Source organism: Oncorhynchus kisutch, unplaced genomic scaffold, assembly GCF_002021735.2.
Source record: "Oncorhynchus kisutch isolate 150728-3 unplaced genomic scaffold, Okis_V2 Okis09a-Okis19a_hom, whole genome shotgun sequence".
In the NCBI taxonomy this organism is placed as follows: domain Eukaryota; kingdom Metazoa; phylum Chordata; class Actinopteri; order Salmoniformes; family Salmonidae; genus Oncorhynchus; species Oncorhynchus kisutch.
The window spans coordinates 8,266,169-8,289,685 of NW_022261985.1; the positions used below are offsets into that span (position 1 = coordinate 8,266,169).

The following is a 23,517-nucleotide window of genomic DNA, read 5'->3' on the forward strand; positions in this document are numbered from 1 at the left end:
GAGAGAGAGAGAGGAGAGAGAGAGAGAGAGAGAGAGAGAGGAGAGAGAGAGAGAGAGAGAGAGAGAGAGAGAGAGAGAGAGAGAGAGAGCGAGAGAGGGAGAGAGAGAGAGAGAGAGGGATGAGAGAGAGAGAGAGAGAGTTTAACAACACACACTGACACATTCCCCTGCTCTGTATCAGCAACATCTTCCAACTAAATACAAAGACAAAACACCAACCCGTTGAGAAATAATCTGATCGTACAACGACAACAAAGTCAATGCTTCTCAGTCAGAGGCGCTGAACGCATCATATGACGATAATAACAGTTCTCCACCAGGGGCCATGACTATAGGGGTGTTTTCTCACCGACTGGTCTGAGACCAGGAGGGGGTGTGATGACTCCTCTCCCACTGAGGGCAGCCTGGCGCTGCCTACAGATGGGTGTCGGCTAGAAGGGCGCGACGAGGCCTCACCAAACGACGGGTAGCGTCCTATACCGTTCGGTAACGTGGGTACAGAGTAGCCTTGAGATGGGAAGAGGAGAGACATACGATTCAGGTGTCAGGAACCAGCAGCAGTGTGTGTGTGTCAGGTCTAACCAGCAGTGTGTGTGTGTCAGGAACCAGCAGCAGTGTGTGTGTGTCAGGTCTTACCAGCAGCAGTGTGTGTGTGTGTGTGTGTGTCAGGTCTAACCAGCAGCAGTGTGTGTGTGTCAGGAACCAGCAGCAGTGTGTGTGTGTCAGGTCTTACCAGCAGCAGTGTGTGTGTGTCAGGTCTTACCAGCAGCAGTGTGTGTGTGTGTGTGTGTGTCAGGTCTAACCAGCAGCAGTGTGTGTGTGTCAGGAACCAGCAGCAGTGTGTGTGTGTGTGTCAGGTCTAACCAGCAGCAGTGTGTGTGTGTCAGGTCTAACCAGCAGTGTGTGTGTGTCAGGTCTAACCAGCAGTGTGTGTGTGTGTGTCAGGTCTTACCAGCAGTGTGTGTGTGTGTGTGTCAGGTCTAACCAGCAGTGTGTGTGTGTGTGTGTCAGGTCTAGCCAGCAGTGTGTGTGTGTGTGTCAGGTCTAACCAGCAGTGTGTGTGTGTGTGTGTGTGTGTCAGGTCTAACCAGCAGTGTGTGTGTGTGTGTGTCAGGTCTAACCAGCAGTGTGTGTGTGTGTGTGCAGGTCTAACCAGCAGCAGTGTGTGTGTGTGTGCAGGTCTAACCAGCAGCAGTGTGTGTGTGCAGGTCTAACCAGCAGCAGTGTGTGTGTGTGTGCAGGTCTAACCAGCAGTGTGTGTGTGTGTGCAGGTCTAACCAGCAGCAGTGTGTGTGTGTGTGCAGGTCTAACCAGCAGTGTGTGTGTGTGTGTGCAGGTCTAACCAGCAGCAGTGTGTGTGTGTGTGCAGGTCTAACCAGCAGCAGTGTGTGTGTGTGTGCAGGTCTAACCAGCAGCAGTGTGTGTGTGTGTGCAGGTCTAACCAGCAGTGTGTGTGTGTATGCAGGTCTAACCAGCAGCAGTGTGTGTGTGTGTGCAGGTCTAACCAGCAGTGTGTGTGTGTGTGTGCAGGTCTAACCAGCAGCAGTGTGTGTCAGGTCTAACCAGCAGTGTGTGTGTGTCAGGTCTAACCAGCAGCAGTGTGTGTGTGTCAGGTCTAACCAGCAGCAGTGTGTGTCAGGTCTAACCAGCAGCAGTGTGTGTGTGTCAGGTCTAACCAGCAGTGTGTGTGTCAGGTCTAACCAGCAGCAGTGTGTGTCAGGTCTTACCAGCAGTGTGTGTGTGTGTGTCAGGTCTAACCAGCAGCAGTGTGTGTGTGTGTCAGGTCTTACCAGCAGCAGTGTGTGTGTCAGGTCTAACCAGCAGTGTGTGTGTGTGTGTGTGTCAGGTCTAACCAGCAGCAGTGTGTGTGTGTGTCAGGTCTTACCAGCAGTGTGTGTGTGTGTCAGGTCTAACCAGCAGTGTGTGTGTGTCAGGTCTAACCAGCAGCAGTGTGTGTGTGTGTGTCAGGTCTAACCAACAGCAGTGTGTGTCTCAGGTCTAACCAGCAGTGTGTGTGTGTGTCAGGTCTTACCAGCAGTGTGTGTGTGTGTCAGGTCTAACCAGCAGTGTGTGTGTGTGTCAGGTCTAACCAGCAGTGTGTGTGTGTCAGGTCTTACCAGCAGTGTGTGTGTGTGTGTGTCAGGTCTTACCAGCAGCAGCAGTGTGTGGTTTGCGGGACATCTCAGTAGTCTCTATAGGGTTGAGCTCCACCACCTGCTCCTCCACTACACTGATGCTGTTGTTGTGCATGATGTCCTGCAGCACGTTGAACATCTCCTCTGCCCTCACACACTTGAAGGCAAAGATACCTGCAGGGAGAGACACAGTTACACAGTGAGACCCCACCGCTCACCACCTTAAAGAGACACATCATATACTGGGTCAGGTACTGGGTCAGGTACAGGTACTGGGTCAGCTATACCCTACAGGTACTGGGTCAGATATACCCTACAGGTACTGGGTCAGATATACCCTACAGGTACTGGATCAGCTATACCCTACAGGTACTGGGTCAGCTATACCCTACAGGTACTGGGTCAGCTATACCCTACAGGTACTGGGTCAGCTATACCCTACAGGTACTGGGTCAGCTATACCCTACAGGTACTGGGTCAGTTATACCCTACAGGTACTGGGTCAGCTATACCCTACAGGTACTGGGTCAGCTAGACCCTACAGGTACTGGGTCAGTTATACCCTACAGGAACTGGGTCAGTTATACCCTACAGCACAACCTCACAGCACAGTTCAATGACTACAACCTCACAGCACAGTTCACTGACTACAACCTCACAGCACAGTTCACTGACTACAACCTCACAGCACAGTTCACTGAGTACAACCTCACTGACTACAACCTCACAGCACAGTTCACTGAGTACAACCTCACTGACTACAACCTCACAGCACAGTTCACTGACTACAACCTGACAGCACAGTTCACTGACTACAACCTGACAGCACAGTTCACTGACTACAACCTCACAGCACAGTTCACTGACTACAACCTGACAGCACAGTTCACTGAGTACAACCTCACAGCACAGTTCACTGACTACAACCTCACAGCACAGTTCACTGAGTACAACCTCACTGACTACAACCTCACAGCACAGTTCACTGACTACAACCTGACAGCACAGTTCACTGACTACAACCTGACAGCACAGTTCACTGACTACAACCTCACAGCACAGTTCACTGACTACAACCTGACAGCACAGTTCACTGAGTACAACCTCACAGCACAGTTCACTGACTACAACCTCACAGCACAGTTCACTGACTACAACCTCACAGCACAGTTCACTGACTACAACCTCACAGCACAGTTCACTGAGTACTGAGTACAACCTGACAGCACAGTTCACTGACTACAACCTGACAGCACAGTTCACTGACTACAACCTCACAGCACAGTTCACTGACTACAACCTCACAGCACAGTTCACTGACTACAACCTCACAGCACAGTTCACTGACTACAACCTCACAGCACAGTTCACTGAGTACAACCTCACAGCACAGTTCACTGAGTACAACCTCACAGTACAGTTCACTGACTACAACCTCACAGCACAGTTCACTGACTACAACCTCACAGTACAGTTCACTGACTACAACCTCACAGCACAGTTCACTGACTACAACCTCACAGTACAGTTCACTGACTACAACCTCACAGCACAGTTCACTGACTACAACCTCACAGCACAGTTCACTGACTACAACCTCACAGCACAGTTCACTGACTACAACCTCACAGCACAGTTCACTGACTACAACCTCACAGCACAGTTCACTGAGTACAACCTCACTGACTACAACCTCACAGCACAGTTCACTGAGTACAACCTCACTGACTACAACCTCACAGCACAGTTCACTGAGTACAACCTCACAGCACAGTTCACTGACTACAACCTCACAGCACAGTTCACTGAGTACAACCTCACAGTACAGTTCACTGAGTACAACCTCACAGCACAGTTCACTGACTACAACCTCACAGCACAGTTCACTGAGTACAACCTCACAGCACAGTTCACTGAGTACAACCTCACTGACTACAACCTCACAGTACAGTTCACTGACTACAACCTCACAGCACAGTTCACTGACTACAACCTCACAGCACAGTTCACTGACTACAACCTCACAGCACAGTTCACTGACTACAACCTCACAGTACAGTTCACTGACTACAACCTCACAGCACAGTTCACTGACTACAACCTCACAACACAGTTCACTGAGTACAACCTCACAGCACAGTTCACTGACTACAACCTCACAGCACAGTTCACTGAGTACAACCTCACAACACAGTTCACTGAGTACAACCTCACAGCACAGTTCACTGAGTACAACCTCACAACACAGTTCACTGACTACAACCTCACAGCACAGTTCACTGAGTACAACCTCACTGACTACAACCTCACTGACTACAACCTCACAGCACAGTTCACTGACTACAACCTCACAGCACAGTTCACTGACTACAACATCACAGCACAGTTCACTGACTACAACCTCAGGAGTAGTTTGATAAAACAACACAGTGTATCCTTCAGGTGTCCAGGGTTCATAGAGTCTAATATGAAGAGGGAGAGGAAGAGAGATACTTCTGCCTCTTCAGGGTTTTAGGCTGGGTATCTGTAAATAACTTTCTGACACCTGTTGATGTGAAAAAGGCCTCATGAAATACATTTATATTTTTGTATTATTACCCCCAATTACATGACATCCAATTGATAGTTACAGTCCGATCGCTGTAACCCTCGTACGGGGAGACGAAGGTCGAGAAACACGACCCCGCCAAGCCGCACTGCTGCTTGACACACTGCTACTTGACACACTGCTGCTTGACACACTACTGCTTGACACACTACTGCTTGACACACTGCTGCTTGACACACTACTGCTTGACACACTGCTACTTGACACACTGCTGCTTGACACACTACTGCTTGACACACTGCTGCTTGACACGGAAGCCAGCCAGCCGCACCAATGTGTCGGAGGAAACACCGTACACCTGGCGACCGTGTCAGCGTGCACTGAGCCCGGCCCACAGCAGGGGTGGGCGATGGGACAAGGACATCCCGGCCAGCCAAACCCTTTCCTAACCCGGACGACGCTAGGTTAATTGTGCGTTGCCTCATGGGTCTCCCAGTCGCAGCTGGCTGCGGCACAGCCCGGGATCGAACCCGGATCTGTAGTGACGCCTCAAGCAATGCCTTAGACCGCTTCGCCACTCGGGAGTTCCCCTTATAAAATACATTTGATTGATTGATAATATGTGAGAAAAAGTAGGCAATATTTGACGGTCAGTGCGTACCCTGTCCAGTCTGGCATCGTCGCCCGCTCTCGAAGGAGAAGAGGTTGGAGTCGTAACCGTAGCGACGCAGACAGAGGTAAGGCCACTTGACGGTGTCACGTTTCCTGGTGTGGAGGATAAGCTCCTCCTCTGTCAGCTCCATCAAGCCTGAGCCCAACTCATTACCATCGTCATCCACATTTATCACCTGGGGGGGGGGAGAGAGAGAGAGAGGAACAGAGAGAGAGAGAGAGAGAGAGAGAGAGAGAGAGAGGGAGAGAGAGAGAGAGAGAAGGAGAGAGAGAGAGAGGGAGAGAGAGAGAGAGAGAGAGGGAGAGAGAGAGAGAGAGAAGGAGAGAGAGAGAGAGAGAGAGAGAGAGAGAGAGAGAGAGAGAGAGAGAGAGAGAGGGAGAGGGAGAGGGAGAGAGACAGACAGACATAGTGCTCATGAGGTTATCATAGAATCAGTTGGTGGACTATTATCACTTGGTCTGGACTGGGTTGAAGCTAGAAGCTCTGGACGTGGATCACAGGAAGAAAGAGAACACTTCAGGTAAGTCATGGTGGAAAAGCTTTAGGGTTCACTGGTGAATCACTTCCATGTTGCTGTTAAAGACAACAGCCAGCTAGGTGGCGAGGGGTGGTGAGATTCACTTTGAGGCCATTGGTCCTGTTGATGGCTCCCAGGAGAGGAGAGGAGAGGAGAGGAGAGGAGAGGAGAGGAGAGGAGAGGAGAGGAGAGGAGAGGAGAGGAGAGGAGAGGAGAGGAGAGGAGAGGAGAGGAGAGGAGAGGAGAGGAGAGGAGAGGAGAGAGAGAGAGAGAGAGAGAGACACACAGAACGGATGAGAAAACCATCAGTAAAACAAGTCTGTGATAAACAATGAGAAAATCTCTGTCTCAACTTGGGATGGATGTGACAAGACACTTCCAAGTCATATTATACTTGAAGAAAGACCCTGAAGTATCCACTCTGAAGTATCCATCCACTCTGAAGTATCCATTCATGTGATCTCTAATTAATGTTTTACTAACAGGGGTTACAAAATCAGAATTACTACTGTAGCTTCTACTAACAGTTGACCCTCTATATAGTCTGAGTCCGTGGGGAACACTCCACACAGCCATGTACCGTACAGTGTTAGCAGTAGCACTAGCATCAGGTCTACAGCACAGTGTTAGCAGTAGCACTAGCATCAGGTCTACAGCACAGTGTTAGCAGTAGCACTAGCATCAGGTCTACAGCACAGTGTTAGCAGTAGCACTAGCATCAGGTCTACAGCACAGTGTTAGCAGTAGCACTAGCATCAGGTCTACAGCACAGTGTTAGCAGTAGCACTAGCATCAGGTCTACAGCACAGTGTTAGCAGTAGCACTAGCATCAGGTCTACAGCACAGTGTTAGCAGTAGCACTAGCATCAGGTCTACAGCACAGTGTTAGCAGTAGCACTAGCATCAGGTCTACAGCACATTGTTATCAGTAGCACTAGCATCAGGTCTACAGCACAGTGTTAGCAGTAGCACTAGCATCAGGTCTACAGCACAGTGTTAGCAGTAGCACTAGCATCAGGTCTACAGCACATTGTTAGCAGTAGCACTAGCATCAGGTCTACAGCACATTGTTAGCAGAGACAGAGAGGGGGAGGGAGGGAGAGACAGAGGGTGGAGGGAGAGACAGAGAGGGGGAGGGAGAGAGACAGGGGGGAGAGAGAGAGAGAGAGCGACAGAGACAGAGACAGAGGGTGGAGGGAGCGAGAGACAGAGAGGGTGGAGGGAGGGAGAGACAGAGAGGGGGCAGGGAGGGAGAGAGAGGGGGGAGAGAGAGGGGGAGGGAGAGGCAGAGAGGGGGGAGGGAGAGACAGAGAGGGGTGAGAGAGAGGAGGGAGGGAGGGAGAGAGACAGGGGGGAGAGAGAGACAGACAGACAGACAGACAGACAGACAGACAGACAGACAGACAGACAGACAGACAGACAGACAGACAGACAGACAGACAGACAGACAGACAGACAGACAGGAGGCCAGCTATGTGCTCACTGCCCACAAAATGATGTGGAAACTGAGCTGCACTTCCTAACCTCCTGCCAAATGTATGACCATATTAGAGGCACATATTTCCCTCAGATTACACAGATCCACAAAGAATTTGAAAACAATCACAATTTTGATAAACTCCCATATCTACTGGGTGAAATTCCACAGTGTGACATCACAGCAGCAAGATTTGTGACCTGTTGCCACAAGAAAAGGGCAACCAGTGAAGAACAAACAACATTGTAAATACAACCCATATTTATGTTTATTTATTTTCCCTTTTGTACTTTAACAGAGGGACGGAGAAGAGGGAGGGAGGAGGCAGAGAGAAGGGGACCCACCTTGAATTTGCTCTGATGCTTATCAGGGAAGTCTTTGTCAGGACAGCTACAGTAGCTACCCATGTCTCGTTCAGAACACCATCTGACCTCTACAGGACAGAGGAGAGACAACACAGACATTATCCCTCAGACTGGAACGGCGACCTGGACAAGCTGAAACTGTGAGGATCCCTGGAATCTTTACCATCACGTGTCTGCATTTCAGATCAAACAGGTATCAAGACAAATTAACAGCATGGTACTTGCAACGCCAGGGTTGTGGGTTCGATTCCCATGGGGGACCAGTACGGGGAAAAGTAGGATAATGTATGAACTCACTACTGTAAGTAAATGACTTTTTTTTTCACACACATTTGCCTTTGGATGATGCTGTACTTCCCCAAAACGGCCAGCAGAGGGCAGGCTGTAATAACACCACCACACTAACTCCCTTATATCAAGGATCTATCTCCTATCTATCTCTAGTGCCCTATATCTAACCACTACTAGTCTATCTCTAGTGCCCTATATCTAACCACTACTAGTCTGTCTCTAGTGCCCTATATCTAACCACTACTAGTCTATCTCTATTCCCCTATATCTAACCACTACTAGTCTGTCTCTAGTGCCCTATATCTAACCACTACTAGTCTGTCTCTAGTGCCCTATATCTAACCACTACTAGTCTGTCTCTAGTGCCCTATATCTAACCACTACTAGTCTGTCTCTAGTGCCCTATATCTAACCACTACTAGTCTGTCTCTAGTGCCCTATATCTAACCACTACTAGTCTATCTCTATTCCCCTATATCTAACCACTACTAGTCTGTCTCTAGTGCCCTATATCTAACCACTACTAGTCTATCTCTAGTGCCCTATATCTAACCACTACTAGTCTGTCTCTAGTCCCCTATATCTAACCACTACTAGTCTGTCTCTAGTCCCCTATAACTAACCACTACTAGTCTGTCTCTAGTCCCCTATATCTAACCACTACTAGTCTGTCTCTAGTGCCCTATAATTAACCACTACTAGTCTGTCTCTAGTGCCCGATATCTAACCACTACTAGTCTGTCTCTAGTGTCCTATATCTAACCACTACTAGTCTATCTCTAGTCCCCTATATCTAACCACTACTAGTCTGTCTCTAGTGCCCTATATCTAACCACTACTAGTCTGTCTCTAGTGCCCTATATCTAACCACTACTAGTCTGTCTCTAGTGCCCTATATCTAACCACTACTAGTCTATCTCTATTCCCCTATATCTAACCACTACTAGTCTGTCTCTAGTGCCCTATATCTAACCACTACTAGTCTATCTCTAGTGCCCTATATCTAACCACTACTAGTCTGTCTCTAGTCCCCTATATCTAACCACTACTAGTCTGTCTCTAGTCCCCTATATCTAACCACTACTAGTCTATCTCTAGTCCCCTATATCCAGTCCCAGCTAGTTGCTGACATTGACATACAGCACACAGGTCTAACCTATATCCAGTATCCATCAATGTTCCAGGTGCCCTCCCCAGCGCTGGGTCCTGAGTCACACCTCACCATGGCCTGTCCTCATCATGGTCCCCTCACATCAGCCTGCAGAGGAGAGAGAGGCAGAGATTCAATATGGATGCTTTGTCATTCAAATGCACTCCAACACACTACAGATGACAGTACATTAGTAGAGAGGACTACAACACACTACAGATGACAGTCCAATAGAGAGGACTACAACACACTACAGATGACAGTACATTAGTAGAGAGGACTACAACACACTACAGATGACAGTACATTAGAGAGAACTCCAACACACTACAGATGACAGTACATTAGTAGAGAGGACTACAACACACTACAGATGACAGTCCAATAGAGAGGACTCCAACACACTACAGATGACAGTCCATTAGAGAGGACTCCAACACACTACAGATGACAGTACATTAGAGAGGACTCCAACACACTACAGATGACAGTACATTAGTAGAGAGGACTCCAACACACTACAGATGACAGTCCATTAGAGATGACTCCAACACACTACAGATGACAGTATATTAGAGAGGACTACAACAGAGGGAGAGACAGAGGGAGAGACAGAGGGAGAGACAGAGACAGAGAGAGAGGGACAGAGAGAGAGGGACAGAGAGAGAGAGAGAGAGAGAGAGAGAGGAAGAGACAGACAGACAGACAGACACGGAGAGAGAGAGAGGGAGGGACAGAGAGAGAGAGGGAGAGAGGGACAGATAGACAGAGAGAGAGAGACAGACACGGAGAGAGACAGAGAGAGAGGGACAGAGAGACAGAGAGGGACAGAGAGACAGAGGGGGACAGAGGGACAGAGAGACAGAGATGGAGGGACAGAGAGGGACAGATAGAGAGAGACAGACAAGGAGAGAGACAGAGAGGGACAGAGAGAGACAGAGAGAGAGAGACAGACACGGAGAGAGACCGAGAGGGAGGGACAGAGAGACCGAGAGGGAGAGAGGGACAGAGAGACAGAGAGACAGAGAGGGAGAGAGGGACAGATAGACAGAGAGAGAGAGACAGACACGGAGAGAGACAGAGAGAGAGGGACAGAGAGGGAGAGTGGGACAGAGAGACAGAGAGGGAGAGATGGACAGAGAGACAGAGAGGGAGGGACAGAGAGAGAGAGACAGACAAGGAGAGAGACAGAGAGGGAGAGAGAGAGACAGAGAGAGAGAGACCGAGAGGGAGGGACAGAGAGACAGAAAGGGAGGGACAGAGACAGACCGAGAGAGAGAGACAGAGAGATGAAGTCACCTCACAGAACCCTGCTCGGTCTTGACACTGAGCTCCATGCCAGGTAACAGAGAAGAGGAGATGCCAGTGAAGAGGAGGTGTGCTGCAGGTGAGAAGTGGAGGGTGAGGTAATACAAATGAAAACATATAGAGACTGGGTGGCCGGTGGGGGCTGACTGACTGGCTGGTACCTGAGCGACGGGTAGAGAGTATTAACCAGATACATGGGGCGTCAAGATTCTGTGTGTGTGTTTGTACAAGCAGCCGTGTGTGTGTGTGTGTGTGTGTGTGTCTGTGTGTGTGTGTGTGTGTGTGTGTGTGTGTGTGTGTGTGTGTGTGTGTGTGTGCTTGTGAGCAGTACGTGTGTGTATGCATGCGTGTGTGTGTGCATATACGTATCTGTGTGTGTGTGTGTGTGTGTGTGTGTGTGTGTGTGTGTGTGTGTGTGTGTGTGTGTGTGTGTGTGTGTGTGTGTGTTTGTACAAGCAGCCGTGTGTGTGTGTGTGTGTGTGTGTGTGTCTGTGTGTGTGTGTGTGTGTGTGTGTGTGTGTGTGTGTGTGTGTGTGTGCTTGTGAGCAGTACGTGTGTGTATGCATGCGTGTGTGTGTGCATATACGTATCTGTGTGTGTGTGTGTGTGTGTGTGTGTGTGTGTGTGTGTGTGTGTGTGTGTGTGTGTGTGTGTGTGTGTGTGTGTGTGTGTGTCACACCAGACTAATTAGATTGGGAGGCTCCAGGCTATATCTGCCTACTCAATCTTTCATAAAACAAAAAATGATCTGCCAAGGCGGCCATCTTCCTTCAGCACTCTGAGGCAAACGCACAGAGAACCTCTAGCCATTGTGTCTTCCTTCAGCACTCTGAGGCAAACGCACAGAGAACCTCTAGCCATTGTGTCTTCCTTCAGCACTCTGAGGCAAACGCACAGAGAACCTCTAGCCATTGTGTCTTCCTTCAGCACTCTGAGGCAAACGCACAGAGAACCTCTAGCCATTGTGTCTTCCTTCAGCACTCTGAGGCAAACGCACAGAGAACCTCTAGCCATTGTGTCTTCCTTCAGCACTCTGAGGCAAACGCACAGAGAACCTCTAGCCATTGTGTCTTCCTTCAGCACTCTGAGGCAAACGCACAGAGAACCTCTAGCCATTGTGTCTTCCTTCAGCACTCTGAGGCAAACGCACAGAGAACCTCTAGCCATTGTGTCTTCCTTCAGCACTCTGAGGCAAACGCACAGAGAACCTCTAGCCATTGTGTCTTCCTTCAGCACTCTGAGGCAAACGCACAGAGAACCTCTAGCTCCATATTAGAACCTACACGCAGAGAACCTCTAGCTCCATATTAGAACCTACACGCAGAGAACCTCTAGCTCCATATTAGAACCTACACGCAGAGAACCTCTAGCTCCATATTAGAACCTACACGCAGAGAACCTCTAGCTCCATATTAGAACCTACACGCAGAGAACCTCTAGCTCCATATTAGAACCTACACGCAGAGAACCTCTAGCTCCATATTAGAACCTACACGCAGAGAACCTCTAGCTCCATATTAGAACCTACACACAGAGAACCTCTAGCTCCATATTAGAACCTACACGCAGAGAACCACTAGCTCCATATTAGAACCTACACGCAGAGAACCTCTAGCTCCATATTAGAACCTACACGCAGAGAACCACTAGCTCCATATTAGAACCTACATTTGAAACAAACCTACTTTCAGAAATAGGTTGTAGAGGCAGTCTCTCTGCTTACAGAAAGGCCTTGGACACATTAGGGATTGATAATACACACACACACACACACACACACAAATCTACTTCCACACAACCCAACAGTTAAACATCTGTTTATTTGATATGATACAACAAGATGATTTAAGATTTGGAGCTACAGTGATTTACTGGAACACATTGAAATGAGTGACTAGCTACACGACACAGCCCAGCTCAGCCCAGCTATCAGGTAACCTGGTTCCATCAAGGTCTCAGGTTACCCAGACAAAGCAGCCGATCAGGTAACCTGGTTCCATCAAGGTCTCAGGTTACCCAGACAAAGCAGCCGATCAGGTAACCTGGTTCCATCAAGGTCTCAGGTTACCCAGACAAAGCAGCCGATCAGGTAACCTGGTTCCATCAAGGTCTCAGGTTACCCAGACAAAGCAGCCGATCAGGTAACCTGGTTCCATCAAGGTCTCAGGTTACCCAGACAAAGCAGCCGATCAGGTAACCTGGTTCCATCAAGGTCTCAGGTTACCCAGACAAAGCAGCCGATCAGGTAACCTGGTTCCATCAAGGTCTCAGGTTACCCAGACAAAGCAGCCAGACAGACTATTACCATTTAAAGTCTCACCATCACCGTGACAACAACCAAATACTCTGGGTGGGTGGTTTCCACTACGTAGTAAACAATGAGTGATTATAGAACCAGAGAGTGTTGTCTTAACAGTGTGTGTGTGTGTGTGTGTGTGTGTGTGTGAGAGAGAGAGAACACGATAAATGATCAACAGTTTAGAAGGCTTCCTGTAGGCTGACTGAGAAATGAAAACAAATCTACATGAACCTTGACGCCCCCACATGTAGAGGGGGGAGGACACCAAATCTACATGAACCTTGACGCCCCCACATGTAGAGGGGGGAGGACACCAAATCTACATGAACCTTGACGCCCCCACATGTAGAGGGGGGAGGACACCAAATCTACATGAACCTTGACGCCCCCACATGTAGAGGGGGGAGGACACCAAATCTACATGAACCTTGACGCCCCCACATGTAGAGGGGGGAGGACACCAAATCTACATGAACCTTGACGCCCCCACATGTAGAGGGGGGAGGACACCAAATCTACATGAACCTTGACGCCCCCACATGTAGAGGGGGGAGGACACCAAATCTACATGAACCTTGACGCCCCCACATGTAGAGGGGGGAGGACACCAAATCTACATGAACCTTGACGCCCCCACATGTAGAGGGGGGAGGACACCAAATCTACATGAACCTTGACGCCCCCACATGTAGAGGGGGGAGGACACCAAATCTACATGAACCTTGACGCCCCCACATGTAGAGGGGGGAGGACACCAAATCTACATGAACCTTGACGCCCCCACATGTAGAGGGGGGAGGACACCAAATCTACATGAACCTTGACGCCCCCACATGTAGAGGGGGGAGGACACCAAATCTACATGAACCTTGACGCCCCCACATGTAGAGGGGGGAGGACACCAAATCTACATGAACCTTGACGCCCCCACATGTAGAGGGGGGAGGACACCAAATCTACATGAACCTTGACGCCCCCACATGTAGAGGAGGGAGGACACCAAATCTACATGAACCTTGACGCCCCCACATGTAGAGGGGGGAGGACACCAAATCTACATGAACCTTGACGCCCCCACATGTAGAGGGGGGAGGACACCAAATCTACATGAACCTTGACGCCCCCACATGTAGAGGGGGGAGGACACCAAATCTACATGAACCTTGACGCCCCCACATGTAGAGGGGGGAGGACACCAAATCTACATGAACCTTGACGCCCCCACATGTAGAGGGGGGAGGACACCAAATCTACATGCGCGTGCGTACATGCAGTATCACACACACACACACACACACACACACACACACACACACACACACACACACACACACACACACACACACACACACAAACACACACACACAGTCACACACACACAGACACACACACAGTCACACACACACACACACACACAGCTCTGTGCCGTACCACCAGGCACAGCCTCCAACCAACAGGCTCACCTGACTGGGGGGAAGTCCTGACTCCTCTGGCTGGTAGGTGAAATGACCTCCAGACACTGATCCTGGGTCAGTTTGGCATTTTCCCCACTAATGGTTAATGTTAGGATTGGGGGAGGGGGGATCTGATCCTGGGTCTGTTTAGCATTTTCCCCACCAATGGTTAATGTTAGGATTGGGGGAGGGGGATCTGATCCTGGGTCTGTTTAGCATTTTCCCCACTAATGGTTAATGTTAGGATTGGGGGAGGGGGGATCTGATCCTGGGTCTGTTTAGCATTTTCCCCACCAATGGTTAATGTTAGGATTGGGGGAGGGGGATCTGATCCTGGGTCAGTTTAGCATTTTCCCCACTAATGGTAAATGTTAGGATTGGGGGAGGGGGAGCTGATCCTGGGTCTGTTTAGCATTTTCCCCACTAATGGTTAATGTTAGGATTGGGGGAGGGGGATCTGATCCTAGACCTGTACCTAGAGAACAGTTAACACCCCTGACTGGCAAGGCTAATCTAACCCTCCAACTGACAGGAATGTAAAATGCATCAACATTTACAATCAATGTAGGTCTTGGCTGTAAATAGGAGTGCAGAAAGCCTTGTAATAGACTAGAGACTAATAGATTACAACTAGACTAGAGAAACCACATGATGCAACTAGACTAGAGAAACCACATGATGCAACTAGACTAGAGACTAATAGATTACAACTAGACTAGAGAAACCACATGATGCAACTAGACTAGAGAAACCACATGACGCACTAGAGAAACCACATGATGCACTAGAGGAACCACATGATGCAACTAGAGAAACCACATGATGCACTAGAGAAACCACATGATGCACTAGAGAAACCACATGATGCACTAGAGAAACCACATGATGCACTAGAGAAACCACATGATGCAACTAGACTAGAGAAAACACATGACGCAAATAGACTAGAGAAACCACATGATGCACTAGAGAAACCACATGATGCACTAGAGAAACCACATGATGCACTAGAGAAACCACATGATGCACTAGAGAAACCACATGATGCACTAGAGAAACCACATGACGCAACTAGACTAGAGAAACCACATGATGCAACTAGAGAAACCACATGATGCACTAGAGAAACCACATGATGCACTAGAGAAACCACATGACGCAACTAGACTAGAGAAACCACATGATACACTAGAGAAACCACATGACGCAACTAGACTAGAGAAACCACATGACGCAACTAGACTAGAGAAACCACATGACGCAACTAGACTAGAGAAACCACATGATGCACTAGAGAAACCACATGATGCAACTAGACTAGAGAAACCACATGATGCACTAGAGAAACCACATGACGCAACTAGACTAGAGAAACCACATGACGCAACTAGACTAGAGAAACCACATGACGCAACTAGACTAGAGAAACCACATGATGCACTAGAGAAACCACATGATGCACTAGAGAAACCACATGACGCAACTAGACTAGAGAAACCACATGATGCAACTAGAGAAACCACATGACGCAACTAGACTAGAGAAACCACATGACGCAACTAGACTAGAGAAATCACATGACGCAAATAGACTAGAGAAACCACATGATGCAAATAGACTAGAGAAACCACATGACGCAAATAGATTAGAGAAACCACATGATGCAAATAGACTAGAGAAACCACATGATGCAAATAGACTAGAGAAACCACATGATGCAAATAGATTAGAGAAACCACATGATGCAACTAGACTAGAGAAACCACATGATGCAACTAGTCTAGAGAAACCACATGACGCAACTAGACTAGAGAAACCACATGATGCAAATAGACTAGAGAAACCACATGATGCACTAGAGAAACCACATGACGCTACTAGACTAGAGAAACCACATGACGCACTAGAGAAACCACATGACGCTACTAGACTAGAGAAACCACATGACGCAAATAGACTAGAGAAACCACATGATGCACTAGAGAAACCACATGACGCTACTAGACTAGAGAAACCACATGACGCAAATAGACTAGAGAAACCACATGATGCACTAGAGAAACCACATGATGCACTAGAGAAACCACATGATGCACTAGAGAAACCACATGATGCACTAGAGAAACCACATGATGCAACTAGACTAGAGAAAACACATGACGCAAATAGACTAGAGAAACCACATGATGCACTAGAGAAACCACATGATGCACTAGAGAAACCACATGATGCACTAGAGAAACCACATGATGCACTAGAGAAACCACATGATGCACTAGAGAAACCACATGACGCAACTAGACTAGAGAAACCACATGATGCAACTAGACTAGAGAAAACACATGACGCAAATAGACTAGAGAAACCACATGATGCACTAGAGAAACCACATGATGCACTAGAGAAACCACATGATGCACTAGAGAAACCACATGATGCACTAGAGAAACCACATGACGCAACTAGACTAGAGAAACCACATGATACACTAGAGAAACCACATGACGCAACTAGACTAGAGAAACCACATGACGCAACTAGACTAGAGAAACCACATGACGCAACTAGACTAGAGAAACCACATGATGCACTAGAGAAACCACATGATGCAACTAGACTAGAGAAACCACATGATGCACTAGAGAAACCACATGACGCAACTAGACTAGAGAAACCACATGACGCAACTAGACTAGAGAAACCACATGACGCAACTAGACTAGAGAAACCACATGATGCACTAGAGAAACCACATGATGCACTAGAGAAACCACATGACGCAACTAGACTAGAGAAACCACATGATGCAACTAGAGAAACCACATGACGCAACTAGACTAGAGAAACCACATGACGCAACTAGACTAGAGAAATCACATGACGCAAATAGACTAGAGAAACCACATGATGCAAATAGACTAGAGAAACCACATGATGCAAATAGATTAGAGAAACCACATGATGCAAATAGACTAGAGAAACCACATGACGCAAATAGATTAGAGAAACCACATGATGCAAATAGACTAGAGAAACCACATGATGCAAATAGACTAGAGAAACCACATGATGCAAATAGATTAGAGAAACCACATGATGCAACTAGACTAGAGAAACCACATGATGCAACTAGTCTAGAGAAACCACATGACGCAACTAGACTAGAGAAACCACATGATGCAAATAGACTAGAGAAACCACATGATGCACTAGAGAAACCACATGACGCTACTAGACTAGAGAAACCACATGACGCACTAGAGAAACCACATGACGCTACTAGACTAGAGAAACCACATGACGCAAATAGACTAGAGAAACCACATGATGCACTAGAGAAACCACATGACGCTACTAGACTAGAGAAACCACATGACGCAAATAGACTAGAGAAACCACATGATGCAAATAGACTAGAGAAACCACATGACGCAACTGGACTAGAGAAACCACATGATGCAAATAGATTAGAGAAACCACATGACGCAAATAGACTAGAGAAACCACATGACGCAACTGGACTAGAGAAACCACATGATGCAAATAGATTAGAGAAACCACATGATGCAACTAGACTAGAGAAACCACATGATGCAACTAGACTAGAGAAACCACATGACGCAAATAGATTAGAGAAACCACATGACGCAAATAGACTAGAGAAACCACATGACGCACTAGAGAAACCACATGACGCAAATAGAGAAATCACATGATGCAACTAGACTAGAGAAACCACATGACGCAAATAGACTAGAGAAACCACATGATGCAAATAGATTAGAGAAACCACATGATGCAACTAGACTAGAGAAACCACGATGCAACTAGACTAGAGAAACCACATGATGCAAATAGATTAGAGAAACCAAATGACGCAAATAGACTAGAGAAACCACATGACGCACTAGAGAAACCACATGATGCAACTAGACTAGAGAAACCACATGACGCAAATAGACTAGAGAAACCACATGATGCAAATAGACTAGAGAAACCACATGACGCAACTAGACTAGAGAAACCACATGATGCAACTAGACTAGAGAAACCACATGATGCAACTAGACTAGAGAAACCACATGATGCAAATAGACTAGAGAAACCACATGACGCAAATAGACTAGAGAAACCACATGACGCAACTAGACTAGAGAAACCACATGACGCAACTAGACTAGAGAAACCACATGACGCAAATAGACTAGAGAAACCACATGACGCAACTAGACTAGAGAAACCACATGACACAACTAGACTAGAGAAACCACATGACGCAACTAGACTAGAGAAACCACATGATGCAAATAGACTAGAGAAACCACATGATGCAAATAGATTAGAGAAACCACATGATGTATGTACTGAAAACCTGTGTGTGTGTGTGTGTGTGTGCGCGCGCGTGTGTGTACGTGTGTGTGTGTGCGTGTGTGTGCGTGTGTGTGTGTGTGTGTGTGTGCGTGTGTGCGCGTGTGTACAGAGAGGCCATGCGTACAGCGAGGGTTAACCAGGTTGCCTGTCTGATCACTGACAATGATGAGACAGCCTATAGGGAGGAGGTCAGTCACCTGGCAGTGTGGTGCCACGACAACAACCTCTCCCTCAACGTCAGCAACAACCGCCCCCATCCACACACACCCACACAGTTGTGAAGAGGACACGGCCTCTTTCCCCCACCCCCAGGTGGTTGAAAAGTTTTGGCATGGGCCCTCAGATCCTCAAAAAGTTATACAGCTGCACCATCGAGAGCATCTCGACTGGTTGCATCACCACTTGATACGGCAACTGCAAGGCACCTGACCACAAGGCGGTACAGGTGGTGGTGAGTACGGCCCAGTACATCACTGGGGCCGAGCTCCCTGCCATCCATAACATCTATACCAGGCGGTGTCAGAGGAAGGCCCAAAACATTTTCAAAGACTCCAGCCACCCAAGTCCTAGACTGTTCTCTCTGCTACCACACGGCAAACGGTACCGATAAACCAAGTCTGGAACCAACAGGACTCTGAACAGCTTCTATCCCCAAACCACAAGACTGCTAAACAAGACTACTAAACAAGACTGCTAAACAAGAATGCTAAACAAGGCTGCTAAACAAGACTGCTAAACAAGGCTGCTAAACAAGACTGCTAAACAAGGCTGCTAAACAAGACTGCTAAACAAGGCTGCTAAACAAGACTGCTAAACAAGACTACTAAACCAGACTGCTAAACAAGACTACTAAACAAGACTACTAAACAAGACTACTAAACAAGACTGCTAAACAAGACTACTAAACAAGACTGCTAAACAAGACTACTAAACAAGACTGCTAAACAAGACTACTAAACAAGACTACTAAACAAGACTGCTAAACAAGACTACTAAACAAGACTACTAAACAAGACTGCTAAACAAGACTACTAAACAATACTACTAAACAAGACTGCTAAACAAGACTACTAAACAAGACTGCTAAACAAGACTACTAAACAAGACTGCTAAATAGCTAATCCAGTGGCTACCTGGACTTCCTGCACTGACCCTTTTTTACAGTACCTCTCTTGCACTGACTCTACCCACACTCGCCGGACTCTACCCACACTCGCCGGACTCTACCCACACTCGCCGGACTCTACCCACACTCGCCGGACTCTACCCACACTCGCCGGACCCTACCCACACTCGCCGGACTCTACCCACCCGGACTCTACCCACACTCGCCGGACTCTACCCACACTCGCCGGCTCCTACCCACACTCGCCGGACTCTACCCACACTCGCCGGACTCTACCCACACTCGCCGGACTCTACCCACACTCGCCGGACTCTACCCACACTCGCCGGACTCTACCCACACTCGCCGGACTCTACCCACACTCGCCCGGACTCTACCCACACTCGCCGGACTCTACCCACACTCGCCGGACTCTACCCACACTCGCCGGACTCTACCCACACTCGCCTGACTCTACCCACCCGGACTCTACCCACACTCGCCGGACTCTACCCACACTCGCCTGACTCTACCCACACTCGCCTGACTCTACCCACACTCGCCTGACTCTACCCACACTCGCCGGACTCTACCCACACTCGCCGGACTCTACCCACACTCGCCGGACTCTACCCACACTCGCCGGCCCCTACCCACACTCGCCGGACTCTACCCACACTCGCCGGCCCCTACCCACACTCACCGGACTCTACCCACCCGTACTCTACCCACACTCGCCGGACTCTACCCACACTCGCCGGCCCCTACCCACACTCGCCGGACTCTACCCACCCGGACTCTACCCACACTCGCCGGACTCTACCCACTCGCTGGACTCTACCCACCCAAACTCTACCCACCTGGACTCTACCCACACTCGCCGGACTCTACCCACACTCGCCGGACTCTACCCACACTCGCCGGACTCTACCCACACTCGCCGGACTCTACCCACACTCGCCGGACTCTACCCACACTCGCCGGATCCTACCCACACTCGCCGGACTCTACCCACTCACTGGACTCTACCTACTCACTGGACTCTACCTACTCACTGGACTCTACCTACTCACTGGACTCTACCTACTGGACTCTACCTACTGGACTCTACCCACTCGCTGGACTCTACCTACTCGCTGGACTCTACCTACTCACTGGACTCTACCTACTCACTGGACTCTACCTACTCACTGGACTCTACCTACTCACTGGACTCTACACACACTCACCGGACGCTACCTACTCACCGGACTCTACACACACTCACTGGACGCTACCCACTCGCTGGACTCTACCCACTCGCTGGACTCTACCCACACTCGCCGGACTCTACCCACACTCGCCGGACTCTACCCACACTCGCCGGACTCTACCCACACTCGCCGGACCCTACCCACACTCGCCGGACTCTACCCACTCGCTGGACTCTACCCACTCGCTGGACTCTACCCACTCGCTGGACTCTACCCTACACCGGTTGTTTAGGAAGCATGTGACAACACTTGCCCTCAGTCTCCAAGCTACAGTACATACTTCCATAATGAATGTAGAGACGCTGGCCATGCTGAGAGAAAGCACACGTCATACAGCTCCTTTATACTTCTGTCTCTTTCCCTCCCCTCCCCTCCCCTCCCCTCTCTCATTCTCCTTCTACCCCCTTCTCTCTCTGTCTCTTCCCTCCCTCCCTCCCCTCCCCTCTCTCATTCTCCTTCTACCCCCTTCTCTCTCTGTCTCTTTCCCTCCCCTCCCCTCCCCTCTCTCATTCTCCTTCTACCCCCTTCTCTCTCTGTCTCTTTCCCTCCCTCCCCTCTCTTATTCTCCTTCTACCCCCTTCTCCCTCCTTCTCTCTCTGTCCCTCAGTCCTCTCCCCTCCCCTCTCTCATTCTCCTTCTACCCCCTTCTCTCTCTGTCTCTTTCCCTCCCTCCCCTCTCTTATTCTCCTTCTACCCCCTTCTCCCTCCTTCTCTCTCTGTCCCTCAGTCCTCTCCCCTCCCCTCTCTCATTCTCCTTCTACCCCCTTCTCCCTCCTCTCTCTGTCCCTCAGTCCTCTCCCCTCCCCTCACTCATTCTCCTTCTACCCCCTTCTCCCTCCTTCTCTCTCTGTCTCTTTTCCTCCCTCCCCTCCCCTCTCTCATTCTCCTTCTACCCCCTTCTCCCTCTGTCCCATCACCTTCTCTTTCAATTTCCCTCTCCTCTCTCCTTCTCTTTCTGGCTCCCATTAGTCCTCTCTCCTTCCCTCTGTCCCTCCTTAGTCCTCCCTCTCCTCTCTCTGTCCCTTAGTCCTCTCTCCTCCCCTCTCTGTCCTTCCTTAGTCCTCCCTCTCCTCTCTCTGTCCCTCAGTCCTCTCTCTGTCCCTCAGTCCTCTCTCCTTCTCTCTCTGTCCCTCCTTAGTCCTCTCTCTGCCCCTCCTTAGTCCTCTCTCTGCCCCTCCTTAGTCCTCTCTCTGCCCCTCCTTAGTCCTCTCTCCGTCCCTCAGTCCTCTCTACGTTCCTCAGTCCTCTCTACGTTCCTCAGTCCTCTCTCCGTCCCTCAGTCCTCTCTCCTTCTCTCTCTGTCCCTCATTAGTCCTCTCTTCTCTCTGTCCCTCCTTAGTCCTCCCTCCTTAGTCCTCTCTCCCTCCTTAGTCCTCTCTCATTCCCTCTTTCCCTCCTTAGTCCTCTCTCTGTCCCTCCTTAGTCCTCTCTCCTCTCTCTGTCCCTCTTAGTCCTCTCTCCTCTCTCTGTCCCTCCTTAGTCCTCTCTCCTTCCCTCTGTCCCTCCTTAGTCCTCTCTCCTTCCCTCTGTCCCTCCTTAGTCCTCTCTCTGTCTCTCCTTAGTCCTCTCTCCTTCAATTTCCCTCTCTACTTCTCTCTCCCTCTACCCTGCCCCCCCTCCTCTCTTTCTCTAGAAAGAGATCAAACATAAACACCATGGTTTGTCTCTCTGTCTGACACATGAACCATCTCTGGCCTCTGCTTTTTACCCAGCAAGGCAAAGGGCCTGACGAGCGGTGCTTTGTTCTGAGTTCTACTCTCCATGGGCAGAGGGGATGGATGGAGGAGAAAGAACCACACACAGACAGAGAGACAGAGAGAGAACCACACACAGACAGAGAGAGACAGAGAGAGAACCACACACAGACAGAGAGACAGAGAGAGAACCACACACAGACAGAGAGAGACAGAGAGAGAACCACACACAGAGACCGAGAGACAGAGGGAACCACACACAGAGACCGAGAAACAGAGAGACAGAGAGGGAACCACACACAGAGACCGAGAGACAGAGGGAACCACACACAAAGACCAAGAGACAAAGAGGGAACCACACACAGAGACCGAGAGACAGAGAGGGAACCACACACAGAGACCGAGAGACCGAGAGGGAACCACACACAGAGACCGAGAGACAGAGGGAACCACACACAGAGACCGAGAGACAGAGAGGGAACCACACACAGAGAGCGAGAAACAGAGGGAACCACCCACAAAGACCGAGAGACAAAGAGGGAACCACACACAGAGACCGAGAGACAGAGAGGGAACCACACACAGAGACCGAGAAACAGAGGGAACCACCCACAAAGACCAAGAGACAAAGAGGGAACCACACACAGAGACCGAGAGACAGAGAGGGAACCACACACAGAGACCGAGAGACCGAGAGGGAACCACACACAAAGACAGAGAGACCGAGAGAGAGAGAGCGAGAGCGAGAGACACAGAGAGAGTGTGGGCGGTCAGTTCAGCTTGTTGTGTGTGTCTGAAGTTCCCTTGAGGCTGTTTACCCTCAGATAGACCCCAACCTTATCTGACCGTTCTTTCCCTCCCTCCCTCCCTCCCTCCC

General features: G+C 49.2%; 1 pseudogene; it reads right to left on the minus strand.

Moving 5' to 3' along the window:
• Positions 1-23,517, minus strand: part of LOC109877256 (fibroblast growth factor receptor substrate 2-like) — an 81,049-nt pseudogene that overhangs the window by 6,000 nt on the left and 51,532 nt on the right.